We start from the raw sequence: 13,585 nt of genomic DNA on the forward strand, positions 1-13,585 counted from the left end.
TCTCCTGCCTCAGAGTTTTGGGCTCCTGTGAGCTCTTGTGCCCCTGTTACCACAGGATTGCCTGGGCGCTGGGACACAAGAGAATGAAGAAAAGAAAAAGCAAAACAAAACAGGGGATTTCTTCACTCCTTCTAAGTATTAGGAGACTTCCTTTCTGCTCCCTCCTTCAAGCCACACTAGAGGGCTCCGCCTGGGCTCTCTGCACCAGTGCCCACTTCTGGGTTTTCAGACTGCACTGAATCCAGACCAGGTGATTCTGGAGGGGGGAAAAATGGTAACTCACCACCAGTTCAGTGGTACTTGAGTTCTGTCTTCTTTACCAATTTGCTGGCTACCCTTTGCTTTTCAGGGTCTTTAAGTAGCTATTTCATACATTCTTGTATAGGTTTTATAGCAACATTCACCGGGAATCAGGGTGGAGTGTGCTTACTCCATCTTGCCCTGAACTAGAACCCAATGTGTTTTATTTTATGCATTTAAAACATAACTCTGGCAAAAGATCCATAGACTTCATCAGCTGCCTAGGATAGTCCATGGCACAGAAAGAATGCTTAGCCAAAAGTAAGGAAGAGACATATCGACAATTACTTGCAAACCAGTACATGCTCAGGAGAAGTAGCAAGGATCTTTGGAAGCTCTTGAAGAGAGCTTGAAGAACACCTAGGCTAGTTTGGGTTTGGGAAGGCTTCCCAGTGAGCAGGGGAGGAAAAGTGTTCTCAGCAGGCAGAAAGTCAGGCTCACAAGCCAGAGCATAGAAAATGTGAGTCATGGTCTGGGTGTGGTGGCTCGCCCCTGTAATCCCAGCACTTTGGGAGGTCAAGGTGGGCAAAACACCTGAGGTCAGGAGTTCAAGACCAGCCTGGCCAACATGGTAAAACCCCGTTCCTACTAAAAATAAAAAAAAATTAGCTGGGCATGGTGGTACATACCCGTAATCCCAGCTACTCAGGAGGCTGAGGTACAAGAATCGCTTGAACCCAGGAGGCAGAATAGCCTGGGTGGCAGAGTGAGACTGCATCTCAAAGACAAAAAAAAAAAAAAAAGGAAAAGGAAAAGAAAAAAGAAAGTGTGGGTCATTGCAAGAAGTTCAGAATGGCCAGAATGTGAATTTCTATGGGTTCTTGAGGCCATGTAAAGAAGAGAATCACACTGTTCTATCAGATAGCATTGGTGAACTGTTACATTCAATGAAATTCTAAATGCACTGGAAGCTGTCATCTTGATGGTATCCTTCATCAGACCCAATTCCAGACTTCCGTCTCAGTTCTATACATAGACTCTGCTATGTAGGCATTTAACATGTGAATAAGGAATCCATTCATTTTGCATGCTTGGCAACAAACTGTTGTGGGTACATATACCATTGGATAGTTATTTTAAATTGCTATTTCAGAGATCAAAAATTCAATGAGGAGACAAAGCAAAATACCAAAATGAAGAATGCAAAAGAATGGAATAGCCAAAGGAAAAGATGTTTAATTCCACCTTTTTGTTATTATTATAAACTAGAACACCTGCAAATAACTGACATAATGCATTTCTCTGTGCTTTTGAAAAATTCAAATTTGTCAGAGCTTAAGGCAGAGCACAAGAATAAAAACAATGAAATGGAGAAAACATGTTTAGAAATAAAAAAGAAACTAAATTCCCAAGAAGGTAAATCCAGCATGCTATAATACAATTCAAATCCCCATAGAGAAACACACAGAGGCCTGTTGTGAAAAATTCAGTGGTCTTGCCACAGAGACTATGAGCTGAAACTGACCACAGGCATAGAGCTCATCTCTTCACCATGAAATAGAAGAAAATATAAAGACCATGTATCCACACCACTATAGAATTGCTTACAAAAAAAAAAAAAAAAAAGACTGACTAAGGATAAACTGAAAATAGGCAATAGAGATAGTAATAGTTCTTAATTTAGCATAAGAAAAAATTTGGGCTGGGCACAGTAGCTCATGCCTGTAATCCCAACATTTCGGGAGGCCAAGGTAGATGGATATCTTGAGACCAGGAGTTCAAGACCAGGCTGGGTAACATAGTGAAACCTTCTTTCTACAAAAAGTTTAAAAATTAGCTGGGTGTGGAGGGTGTGCTCCTGTAGTCTCAGCTACTCAGGAAGCTGAGGTGGGAGAATCGCTTGAGCCTGAGAGACAGAGGTTGCAGTGAGCTGAGATTATACCACTGCACTACAGCCTGGGCAACAGAGTGAGACTCCATGTAAAAATAAATAAAAGAAAAAGAAAAAAATGTGATGCCATTCTAGGCATCACAATTTGCTTGAAAATCAAAATGGTGAAAGAGAATACATTTGGGAAAGCTTCAATCAGGCACTCAACCTTTACTGGGCACCTACTATAAGCCAAGCCTACACTAAGCTCTAGGAGTGTGTTATAGACTGAATTGTGTCTCCCCAAAATTCATTATGTTGAAGCTCTAACCCCTGGTACCTAAGAATGTGACTATATTTGGGGACAAGGTCTCTAAAAAGGCAATTATGGTTAAACGAGGTTGTTATGGTGGACCCTAATCCAATCTGATTGGTGTTTTATAAGAAGAAACTTGGCTGGGCGCAGTGGCTCACACTTGTAGTCCCAGCACTTTCGGAGGCCAAAGTAGGTGGATCATTTGAAGTCAGGAGTTTGAGACCACCCTGGTCAACACAGTGAAACCTTGTCTCTAAAAAAAATACAAAAAATTAGCCAGGCATGGTGGCATGCACCTGTAGCCCCAGCTACTTGGGAGGCTGAAGCAGGGAAATCGCTTGAACCTGGGGGGAGGAGGTTGCAGTGAGCTGAGATTGCACCACTGCACTCCAGCCTGGGCAACAGAGCAAGAAGAAGAAGAAGAAGGAGAAGAAGAAGAAGGAGAAAAGAAGAAGAAGAAGAAGAAGAAGAAGAAGGAGGAGGAGGAGGAGGAGGAGGAGGAGGAGGAGGAGGAGGAGGAGGAGGAGGAGGAGGAGGAGGAGGAGGAGAGGAGGAAAGGGAAGGAGGAGGAGGAGAGGAGGAAAGGGAAGGAGGAGGAGGAGAAGAAAGGAGAAAGAAGAAGAGACACCTTGGACACAGCAGAAAGAGACCTCAGGAGTGCAGCACTCAGAGGAAAGACCACACGAGGACACGTCAAGAAGACATGGCCGGGTGTGGTGGCTCACGTCTGTAATTACAGCACTTTGGGAGGCCGAGGCAGGCACACCATGAAGTCAGGAGATCAAGACCATCCTGGCCAACATGGCAAAACCTGATCTCTACTAAAATACAAAAAAAATTAGCTGGGCATGGTGTCGCGCACCTATAGTCCCAGCTACTCGGGAGGCTGAGGCAGGGGAATCACTTGAACCCAGGAGGCAGAGTTTGCAGTGAGCAAAAGATCACACCACTGCACACTGCACTCCAGCCTGCAGACATAACGAGACTCCGTCTCAAAGGTAAATAAATAAATAAGAAGGCAGCCATCTGCAAGCCAGGCAGAGAGGCCTCAGGAGAAACCAAACCCGCCAACACCTTCATCTGGACTGTCAGTGCCCAGGACTGTGAGAAAATAAATGTCTGTTGTTTAAGTCCCCACAGTCTGTGTGTGGTATCCTGTTATGGTAGCCTGAGCAGACTAAAACAGGTGCAAAGGTGGATGGAACTCACAGGCTTGTGAGGAAGTTGACCTGGAGACAAGCAGTGACAATAACCAGAACAGGCGGCAGAGTAATGAGCAAGCGGGGGTCCTTTAAGCAGCAGAGAGAACTGAGTCCAACAAATAACCAAGAGGGTCAAAGGATAAAGTTAACTTCAAAACTGTCTGTACTGCTACTCCCTCTAGAAGCTAAATTCATCCTGGGATCCATCAGACTGGAAACGCCATCTGGGGTCAGACTCAGAATCTGAAGCTGCACACTTACCAAAGTAGCATCCCCAACAAGGGATCTGGGATCCTGTTGCCATCCAGATGTAAACCATCCCTGAGCAATGAGCATGAAAAATGCAGAGTTCCATCCATCCTCTAGCCTTAACCCATCTCCTGATGGTACCCATAAACAAGCTGATCTGAATGATCAGCGAGAAACTGTCTCAGAACATGGAGCAAAAATTCAGTGAAGTGAAAATCATAAATAAAAATATAAGAGACAGGAATACAGCTTCAAGAATATTGGCTACTGGGAGAATATTGACTATTAAGTATTGAATACCAGGTGTTCCTGAAAAAAGGGTGGGGGAAGATATGGAGAAACAAACTTAAACAAATAGAAGAAAATGCTCCTTAATTGAATAAAAACCAATTTGGGGACCAGAATGTAAACTATAAGTACCAAGCAAGTGTAATAATAATAATTTGAAAAGCAAAAAAGAGAATCCCACTTGGACATAATCTGGTGAAATTCCCAAAATCCAGCCACCAGAGAAAGAGAATGAAACACAAGAATTCTGTTATAGGCCAGTTGTGATGGCTCATGACTGTAATCCCAGCACTTCAGGAGGCAGAGGATCATCTGAGTCCAGGAGTTTGAGACCAGCCTGGGCAACATAGTGAGACCTTGTCTCTACCAAAAAATAAAGACAAATTAGTCAGGCATGGTAGCCAGTGTCTGTAGTCCTAGCTACTCAGGAGGTTGAGGCGGGAGGATCACCTGAGTCCAGGAGGTCAAGGCTGCAGTAAGCCATGATTGTGCCACTGCACTCCACCTTAATCAACAGAGCAAGACCTTGTCAAAAAAAGAAAAAGGAATTCTATTACCTAACTGAGCTCAAAAGCAAACAGAAAGCCCAGAAATAAAGGATAACACAGAACAGTGAGCCATAGCTAAAGTCTCATAAACAGTCCAAGGCCCATCAAAGTCAAATATAGGTTTAGCCAGCTGAGCTGGGGTTCTGGGTCCACACAGGAAGACCAGGCCAGACTGGGAACCGGAAGAAGCCACTGGCATAAAGATAGGAGTTACTCAGAGTGACTTTGCTCCTGAAACCGAACTAGAACTCTACCCACAGGCCCAGGAAGCTTGCCTCAGACCCAACCTGAACCTTGGGGGATAGCAAAAGAACTACCTGCAAGAACAACCCCCAAGTAATTAGAATTAATGAATATATTATGGTTTCCTCCTGTCCCTGAAATCAGAACTGCCCCCACATTCATTATGGGGTGCAGATGCAAAACTGCGTGTGCCCAAATCTTTTACCTAATTACCAAGTAGAACTGCACCCACTGGAGACAGTGGCATGGACTGTGCTCCCAACTCCCACACGTGGAGGAATGTTTGTTGGAAAACATCAAAACCACACTGCAGCTGATTCTTGTCACCATTACTGCACCCTGCTGTGCTGCCCGAGGTCAAGTGCATTCTGCAGGAAGCAGCACCCTTCTGAAAATGCCGCCGTGGTGCCAGCTACATGGTGGACCTTGCAGATTTGAGAAACTGTCAGAAGGCAGACCGTAAGATAGTGAGGAAGGCCAGGCTTTGGAGACACAAGAGCTGGGGGGATTTTCAAAAAGGATTGTGCTTCTTCAAACCCCAGTTTCCTCATCTGAAAACGGGTGTGATCACAACTACTTTTGAAGGTTATCATGCATTAGATAGAATAATAACTATAACAAACAAATGAGTATTATGATGATGATGACATTTTTGGTATAAATCAATTACTAGATTTGAAGTTTTAAAAATACCCCCAGTGGTTTGTTTTTATTTTTAGTTTCAATATGTTGCTGGAATTCCTGACAAAATTTATAATTTATAGACAAAAGCTCAGTGCTTTGGGATGAGAAGAGGGGTCACCTGATGATGAGACAGCCAGGTGAGAGAGGGTCCCTGGAGAAACTCCAACTAGCCTCCCCACTGAGGTGCAGCCTCAGGAAGTTCACAACATTTGCAGCTGGGAGAGTCTGAGCTTGGCCCCTCCTCTTCCTGCATAGAGCCTGGAATTTGAGTGGTGGCAGGGAAGCACTCTAGCAGGGACCCTGGCCTAGTAAGAGTCCCTGTTTCCCCCTTTGCTTCCTTTTCACTCAATAAGATCCTGTCTTACTCACCATTCAAATCATCTGTGAGCCTGAATTTTTGAAGAACCCCACCTTTAACTGAACTAAAGAAAAGTCCTGCAACATTTTTGGCGCCCAATGTGGGGCTAGAGAAGCAGTGAGTGAAATGGGGACTCAAAACCTCTCATTGTTGCTTCTAAGCCTTTTCCACGCCCCCCACCCCTTCTTCCCTGTCATTCCTGGGCCTTTTCATGGCCTTTTCCTTCCTTTTCAGGACCTACCACTGAGCAACAGCTCCCTACCCTGCCAGGGCTGGAAAGTATGGCCCTAAGGTCCCACACAGCCGGCTGGCTGGTTCCCAGCCACATGCCGCTGCCATAGCCTTCCCTTTCCATGGTCAAGGGGTTTAACCCTATTGGACAGTAATTAAGCTTAAACTTGTCTTCCTGGTGGAGGAACCACTTGCATAAGAATAAGAGGTTCTTCCCCAGGCATTTTTAAACTGTTTTTGTTTTTTTTTTTTTTCTTTCCCCTTATCTACCTGGTCAACAAGTTAACCTTTAAAGGTTTTTTTCTTTTAGAAGACACTTTACTAGTCCAGGTTCCCTGCGACTACAACTGTTTGTATTTTCTGTAAAGTTTTAATTGTGAAAAAGGATTTGTGGGGCTAGTCTTGGGCTAAGGTCAATCCGGTGTGCTTTACATGTCTGTATGGTTTATGTTGCAAGTCTCCATCTTGCTTTACATCCTGGGGGCATAGGTGGTAATTGCTTGGCGAGGCTTTGGCAATCCTGCCTGAGGGGATCAGCCCACTCAGGTTTGATACCTGCATGTTTTCCTAGCCCTGTCTCTTAAAGGTCCCCACCCAGCAACTGGGTTCTCTTCTGCCTGTCTGTATGTGTACTGTGTGTGATGCCTGGAAAAAGAGTTCTTGGATCTAAAATGTTTTAAAGGGAAGTTAAAAACTGTGGTATCTTTCAGTTCACGTGACTTTAATCATTAAGAAATAAAAACAGCCCTAAAGATTATTGGTAAAATACAGGTCAGATGCAAGGTTTGCTAACTGTTTTGAGGTTACAAAATGCTTTCGGGGTTTTGAGAACTATTCGACTTGTCAGCTTCACAACTGGTAGGGACTGGGAACATATGGAACTAACTACACCCTTAATTATGCTGGAGTCAAACCTTGGCTGCACTTAGCACACAAATAAAGCAACTTACCAAATTTACCTTAAAGTTAAAAATTGCTAGGAGTTAATTGAAACTACTAGAAATAGATTTACATGCAAGGTGTGTAAGAACAGTAAAATGTGTTTTTTTGGTAAAAAGTTATAAGAAGACATGGAAATGTAAACCTTTACCTAGGATTTAAAGACTGTTTTGACTTAAATAAGGAAGAAACTGAAGGTTCGAAGAAGTGGTGGAAGAATTGTGGAAATTAATCTTGCATAAGAGGATCTCTATGCAAATATATTAGCTAAATTCAAAAGAGTATCATATGTGTAAAAAGTAAAGTAAAGGTTCCTCTTCAAAAACTTTCCTCCCAATCTAATTAGGAAAAAATAGTAACTTCTCTTAAAAGCAAAATTTAGGCCAGGAGCAGTGGCTTACACCTGTAATCCCAGCACTTTGGGAGGCTGAGGCGGGTGGATCATGAGATCAGGAGATTGAGGCCATCCTGGCTAACACGGTGAAACCCCGTCTCTACTAAAAACATACAAAAAATTAGCCGGGCAAGGTGGTGGGCGCCTGTAGTCCCAGCTACTACTCGGGAGGCTGAGGGAGGAGAATGGCATGAACCCGGGAGGCGGAGCTTGTAGTGAGCTGAGATCATGCCACCGCACTCCAGCCTGGGTGACAGAGCGAGACTCCATCTCAAAAAAAAAAAAAAAAAAAAAAAAAGCAAAATTTATTCAAAGACCTATGCTAACATTCTTAAATAGCTGCTAGCCATAATAAAAAAATCAATATACTTTATGTTCTTAGGTCTCACAATTTAGCCTAAATATTTGCGTGGCATGCTTATACTGGTGCAAGCAAGCATTAGGTCATAGCCTGTCCCTATTCCTTATTTAAAGGTGTTTTTACCTTTCTCAGCATTCCACAACTTACTTCCTCCTTTCTTTGTTCTCCTCTGCTTTTGCGTCTTTCAAAAAGTTCTAAGTTGCTAGCCAATCAGGACAAATATAAAACGTAAGGTCCCGTTGCAGCCAATGAAAACCAGACATAGGCCGGGCGCGGTGGCTCAAGCCTGTAATCCCAGCACTTTGGGAGGCCGAGACGGGCGGATCACGAGGTCGGGAGATCGAGACCATCCTGGCTAACATGGTGAAACCCCGTCTCTACTAAAAAATACAAAAAACTAGCCGGGCGAGGTGGCAGGCGCCTGTAGTCCCAGCTACTCGGGAGGCTGAGGCAGGATAATGGCGTAAACCCAGGAGGCGGAGCTTGCAGTGAGCTGAGATCCGGCCACTGCACTCCAGCCTGGGCGGCAGAGCGAGACTCCGTCTCAAAAAAAAAAAAAAAAAAAAAAAAAAAAAAAACCAGACATAGCAGTAGGGTGGACGTGTCAGGTTACAAATGACCCTGTCTCCTTTGTTTGATATACTCTCATGGCAAAATTGCTGGCAAGTGTACCCTTTCTGCAAAAAATATAAAAATAGTCTTGCTGAGAAAATTAAATTTATGTTCAAGTGCTATTTCTTTATGGCACCAGGGAACAAACATTTCCAACATATGGTTTTTCTGTAAATTGAGCATTGAAATAAAAACACAACAAGGAATTTTTAAAATTCTAATCTGCTATTTGGCAAAATTTATAAAGGTTTATAAAAGCTTTTTGTTTCTTTAAATTTCTAAGTCATCATTTTGGCAAAATAAATAACTTCTGGTAATCTGGAACTCTATTTCATAATAGCAAATGTTTTAAACCTTGAACATTTACTAGCCTTCCCAAAATCAAACTTCAGTTTGAAAATTGTCTTTCCTGACATCTGGCTTTTTGAATACTTCAGATGTCCCCTGGAGTGTCCAGAAAAGAGAGTTAAACAGGATTATTTGACATGTTTAGGTGCATGGGATTGCCAAAATGATGCTCAATCTTTTTTAGGTTATATCCTGGAAAATAATGCTAATATATGTTCCAAAATTGTATGGGATTTCTAAAATTCTAATGTCTGAGTATGTGCTATCAATCACAATTAAGGTTTTTATGTTATTGTAAACCACGGAGATAACCAAACTTCTTTGTCAATTGTGTTTCTAACTGTAACTACTCTGGACATTTTGCTATTCATAGACAATTGTTGTCTTAATCCTTTTCAAAAGATGGTTTATAACAGGCTACAAGACTCTGACAGGTGCTTTCAGATACAATTTCTGATTGTATTTGAGACGATCAGATTTCTGATAACTTTGGAGATTGTGACTTTGGAATAAAGGAAAATGTACAGGACTCATAAAAAGCAGAAATGTTCACAGATATCAAGCAAAACTGGAGTTAACTAAATGAGCTGAGCTCAGAAGCTGAGGCAAACTTTTTGACTTTTTCTTGGAATATTGCTGATCCTTGTTTTGTTTTTCATAGTCAAGGAAACTTGTTTTGAACTATTTATGGCCTTTAGTAATTGAGTAATGTATACTCCTATGAGCAAAAATGTGGAGCATGTTTGTTTCTCTCTGCCTAGTTCCTGTAGAATTTGGAAACTATCTGTGAGTATTCTTATGGCAATGTAGTTATTTGCATCAATGCAATAGGAATCCATTTTTCTTTTGCAACAGGACACAATTGGAGAAAGCGATTATTTTACCAAGGCTTTGACTGGAAGGGTATGCTTCCCTTTAAGGAGTCAATCTCAATCTGCAGAGCTGATAAAAGCCCCATGGGGGAAACTGGCCTCATACCCTCATCTATGCAGTTTCTGTACAGGGTTCCTGACCTGTGGTCAGTAAAGAATGTCACTTTCTAACAGGTCTAGGAGCTCCAAGTTTATCTTGGGACCTTAAGAGGAAAGAATTACCCAACTCACAGGTGTTTGAGGATACAAACCCACGGTTGGGCTCAGCTTTAAAAGGTCTTATCTGAGACTTCTTGTGGAACAAACTTCCATCAAAGCCAATCCAAAAGGCCTATGTAGAAATAATTATTCTTGCTGCACTTTACCCAAATAATCAAGCCAAGAATAGACTAAACTTTTTTTGCAAACCTTTCAGTCCTATGATAATTTGATTTTTTTAACAAACATGAGGACTGGAGAGAGAGAAATCATGTTTCCAAACTTATATTTGTCATTAAATTCTAAACTCACTAGTTGTTTTTATGTTTTTGCCTACGTTTTAGACCCTGCTTCTCCAACCAGCAATCTCCAGCTGCAGCTCAGAATGAACAAGAGGGATGGCTAATGTAAAAATCTGGATCAATATTCTAGTTCTGAGTAATCATCCTGCAAATCCTGCCAGGTGATGGGAATAAATAGGATGCCCATCACCCAGAGGCTTTTTGGGGGGAAAGTAAAGCCAAGGGAGCTAACCAAAGCCAAGTGGCATGCACCCAAATCCCAGAAAGCATAACTATAGCTACCAGTTATCTGGGTGTGTCGCAGGACATCCTTTCCTCTCTCTTGTTGGAGGACTCAGTTCCACATCTTCACCTTAGCATTCAGCTTATGATAAGAAGCCCATGCAACCGCCCAGAGACATATTTTTATCCCAAACTCAATTCCAAGCTTTGGGTCAAAGTCCTACGAAAGAAAACTGGATCTGAGAGATCCAGATGCAGACAAAAACAGAAGTTAAAAGGCACAGCACAGGTGAGGGTGCCTGATTCCTGCCGATTAAGCCAAGCCCAAGTTTCCTATTTCATGGATAAAGGCCACATTAATATCCATGGCATAAATGAGGTCCAGGGAACTCCAAGGTTACTGACAGTAGGTGGGAAAGAGACATAGGCGAGAGCAGATAGTTTCTATTCTCTAGGCCCTCCCTGCTTCATGGGTGCAAGTCGCTTTGGCACTCACGGCAGGACCTGCCAAGGTCACGAGGACTTGGGGAATGCAAGGATGGAAGGGGAGAGAGGATGCTCTTCCCCTTCTCCCTCAAGTACCCCGGGTATCTGTTAGGAAGAGAAGGGAATCAGGGATACCTGCTCCCCTCTTTCTAGATGAGTTGCCATTCATCTTCAGTCTGTACCCCTTCAGAATGCATTCTGAACCCCTGGGACTCGTTTGAAAAAAATGCCTTCTTTTTTTCCTTTCTTTTCCTCTGTCCTCTCTTCACTGATAGGTAATTGTGTCTCTGTACTACAGGACACTCCCCTCAGATGCATCCTCCAAACTGGAAAGAGTGAATTTCCCAAACCTTAAACTGGCTGGCTTAGGACTGGGTTCAGGAGAAGGAAACCCGGAAGCCCAACATGCTGGCAAAAGGGTAAAGTTTTCTTAACCAGTTGGGCTTTGGGCCTCCCTCTCCCTGTGCAAACTGGTAAAAGGCCTTGGAATTTCTGAGCTGTCCTTACCCCTCCACTTGTTTCGTACTGGTACATGTTTTTTAATAACCCCATTTGTCTCTTCTTGCCTTCAGGCCATCAAACTCCAAGCGGTCATGCAACTGGAGCCTCTGACAATAGCCCCTTCTGCCAGGCACCCTTACATAGGCCCCTGAGGGAGCTCCGATTGCCGTTTCCCCAAAACGGCACCCCCTGTCAGCAGGAAGCAGATCAGTCTTCGTCCTTATCCTAAACCTAAGAGCAATTAGATGTACTTCTTTTTTTTTTTTTTTTTTTTTTTGAGATGGAGTCTCGCTGCATTGTCCAGGCTGGAGTGCAGTGGCACGGTCTCAGCTCACCGCAACCTCCGCCTCCCAGGTTCAAGCAATTATCCTGCCTCAGCCTCCCAAGTAGCTGGGATTACAGGCATGTGCCACCATGCCCAGCTAATTTTTGTATGTTTAGTAGAGACAGGGTTTCACCATGTTGGCCAGGATGGTCTCTATCTCTTGACCTTGTGATCCACCTGCCTTGGCCTCCCAAAGTGCTGGGATTACAGACGTGACCCACCGTGCCTGGCCATCTGCTTCCCTTTTTTTTTTTTTTTTTTTTAAAAAAAACTACGTTACAGATTAGATATGGCTGCCTCTCTTTTATTTGTACAAATTGAAACAGAAGCAATAGGGTGTGATCGAAGCCTTTCCCCTAAATTGTAGGACTTTCAGGCAAGGCACGTGCCCTCCCCTGTGATTCCATTTTCCTTACTAGAAATACAAGCATCCGCCCCTTATTTAAATACCTACTCAGCCCAGCTCTGTCGTAAGAAAACACAGTAGAAAATGGTGGCCAGGTGTGGTGGCTCACGCCTGTAATCCGAGCACTTTGGGAGGTCAAGGCAGGCGGATCACTTGAGGTCAGGAGTTCGAGACCATATTGACCAACCTGGCAAAACCCTGTCTCTACTAAAAATATAAAAATTAGCCGGGCGTGGTGGTGGACACCTGTAGTCCCAACTACTCGGGAGGCTGAAGCAGGAGAACTGCTTGAACCCGGGAGGCCGAGGTTGCAGTGAGCCAAGATCCTGCCACTGCACTCCAGCCTGGGAGACAGAGTGAGACTCTATCTCAAAAAAATAATAATAATAAAAATAAAAATAAAGAAAATGGTAAGAAATGTAGATTCAGACCTAAGAATGAAAACTTTAAATGTAACAAGGCTTCGTGTAAAATACAACCAGATCTTTTACAAGCCTGTTTGAGCAAGTAAGGAACACACTTGATTCCAAAGACGGAGGTTTTCCTTGTCATCTTTCCAGAGCAAGAAAGCAAAGACCAGGGTGATGAAGAAGTAACTGGGAGCCACAGTGGCTGTAACCAAAGCTAGAATTAAACGATGTTTTCAGTTGGTTTGAATAGAAAGGCGGAAGTGCAAAATGAATAGTGTACTCAGTTTCTTTTCAGAAGCCCAAGCGACCGTGCTCTGCGGCACATGGCGGCCTTGGAGAGAACTATGAGCAATGGAGGAAATGGACTTCGCGTGTGATGCCAGGGGTTGGCCATACTTTGAATCTTGTATCCGCTTCTGTTGCATTGACAGCATTCACATGGAGAGTCCTTTCAAACCTAAAATGTAATTCTGTTGGTCACAGGCACAAAATCATCATGCTACATCTTTTTTTTTTCCACAATCAACTAGGGGGGCAGAGCGGGGGAATATTCTTTTATGTGTTTCTTCCCCTATGCAATTCAAAATGCAAGGCAGTAGAATAATAAAATTAAATGCGCCATAATGGAAAAAACCAATTCCACTATAAAAAAGCTTTATTGCTCCATCTGAGAGAGAAGAAAGGGAGCTGGATAGTGTGTACCTCTTCTCTTTCAAAACCAAACTGTAATCAAAGGCAAACAGGCTCAAAACACAACAGATAAAACTGGAATTTGCAGCTGTGATCGAGAGACACAGTGAAGCAGCCCTCACACAAAGCGCGCAGCACACGGCGTTTTGTTTTATTCAGAAGATGCCTCTGAGAAGCTCAGGCCCCTTGAGTGGGGGCCCCAAGCCCTCCGCAGTAGAGACCAGCAGGCAGCTGAGTTTTGGACAGATTAGCAACCCCAGGGTGGGAGACAGGAGTGGAGTTAAACCATC

At 43.4% G+C, this 13,585-nt stretch overlaps 2 protein-coding genes across 27 annotated transcripts in view; one reads left to right on the forward strand and one right to left on the reverse strand.

The window, feature by feature from the left end:
- The window catches only part of ATP5PO (ATP synthase peripheral stalk subunit OSCP), a 1,173,690-nt gene that overhangs the window by 917,238 nt on the left and 242,867 nt on the right, over positions 1 to 13,585 (forward strand). The gene's annotated exons all lie outside the window — the stretch shown is intronic.
- MRPS6 (mitochondrial ribosomal protein S6) overlaps positions 1 to 13,585 on the reverse strand; it is a 519,933-nt gene that overhangs the window by 202,584 nt on the left and 303,764 nt on the right. The gene's annotated exons all lie outside the window — the stretch shown is intronic.

The sequence above is a fragment of the Macaca thibetana genome, chromosome 3 (genome assembly GCF_024542745.1).
Source record: "Macaca thibetana thibetana isolate TM-01 chromosome 3, ASM2454274v1, whole genome shotgun sequence".
Classification (NCBI taxonomy): Eukaryota; Metazoa; Chordata; class Mammalia; order Primates; family Cercopithecidae; genus Macaca; species Macaca thibetana.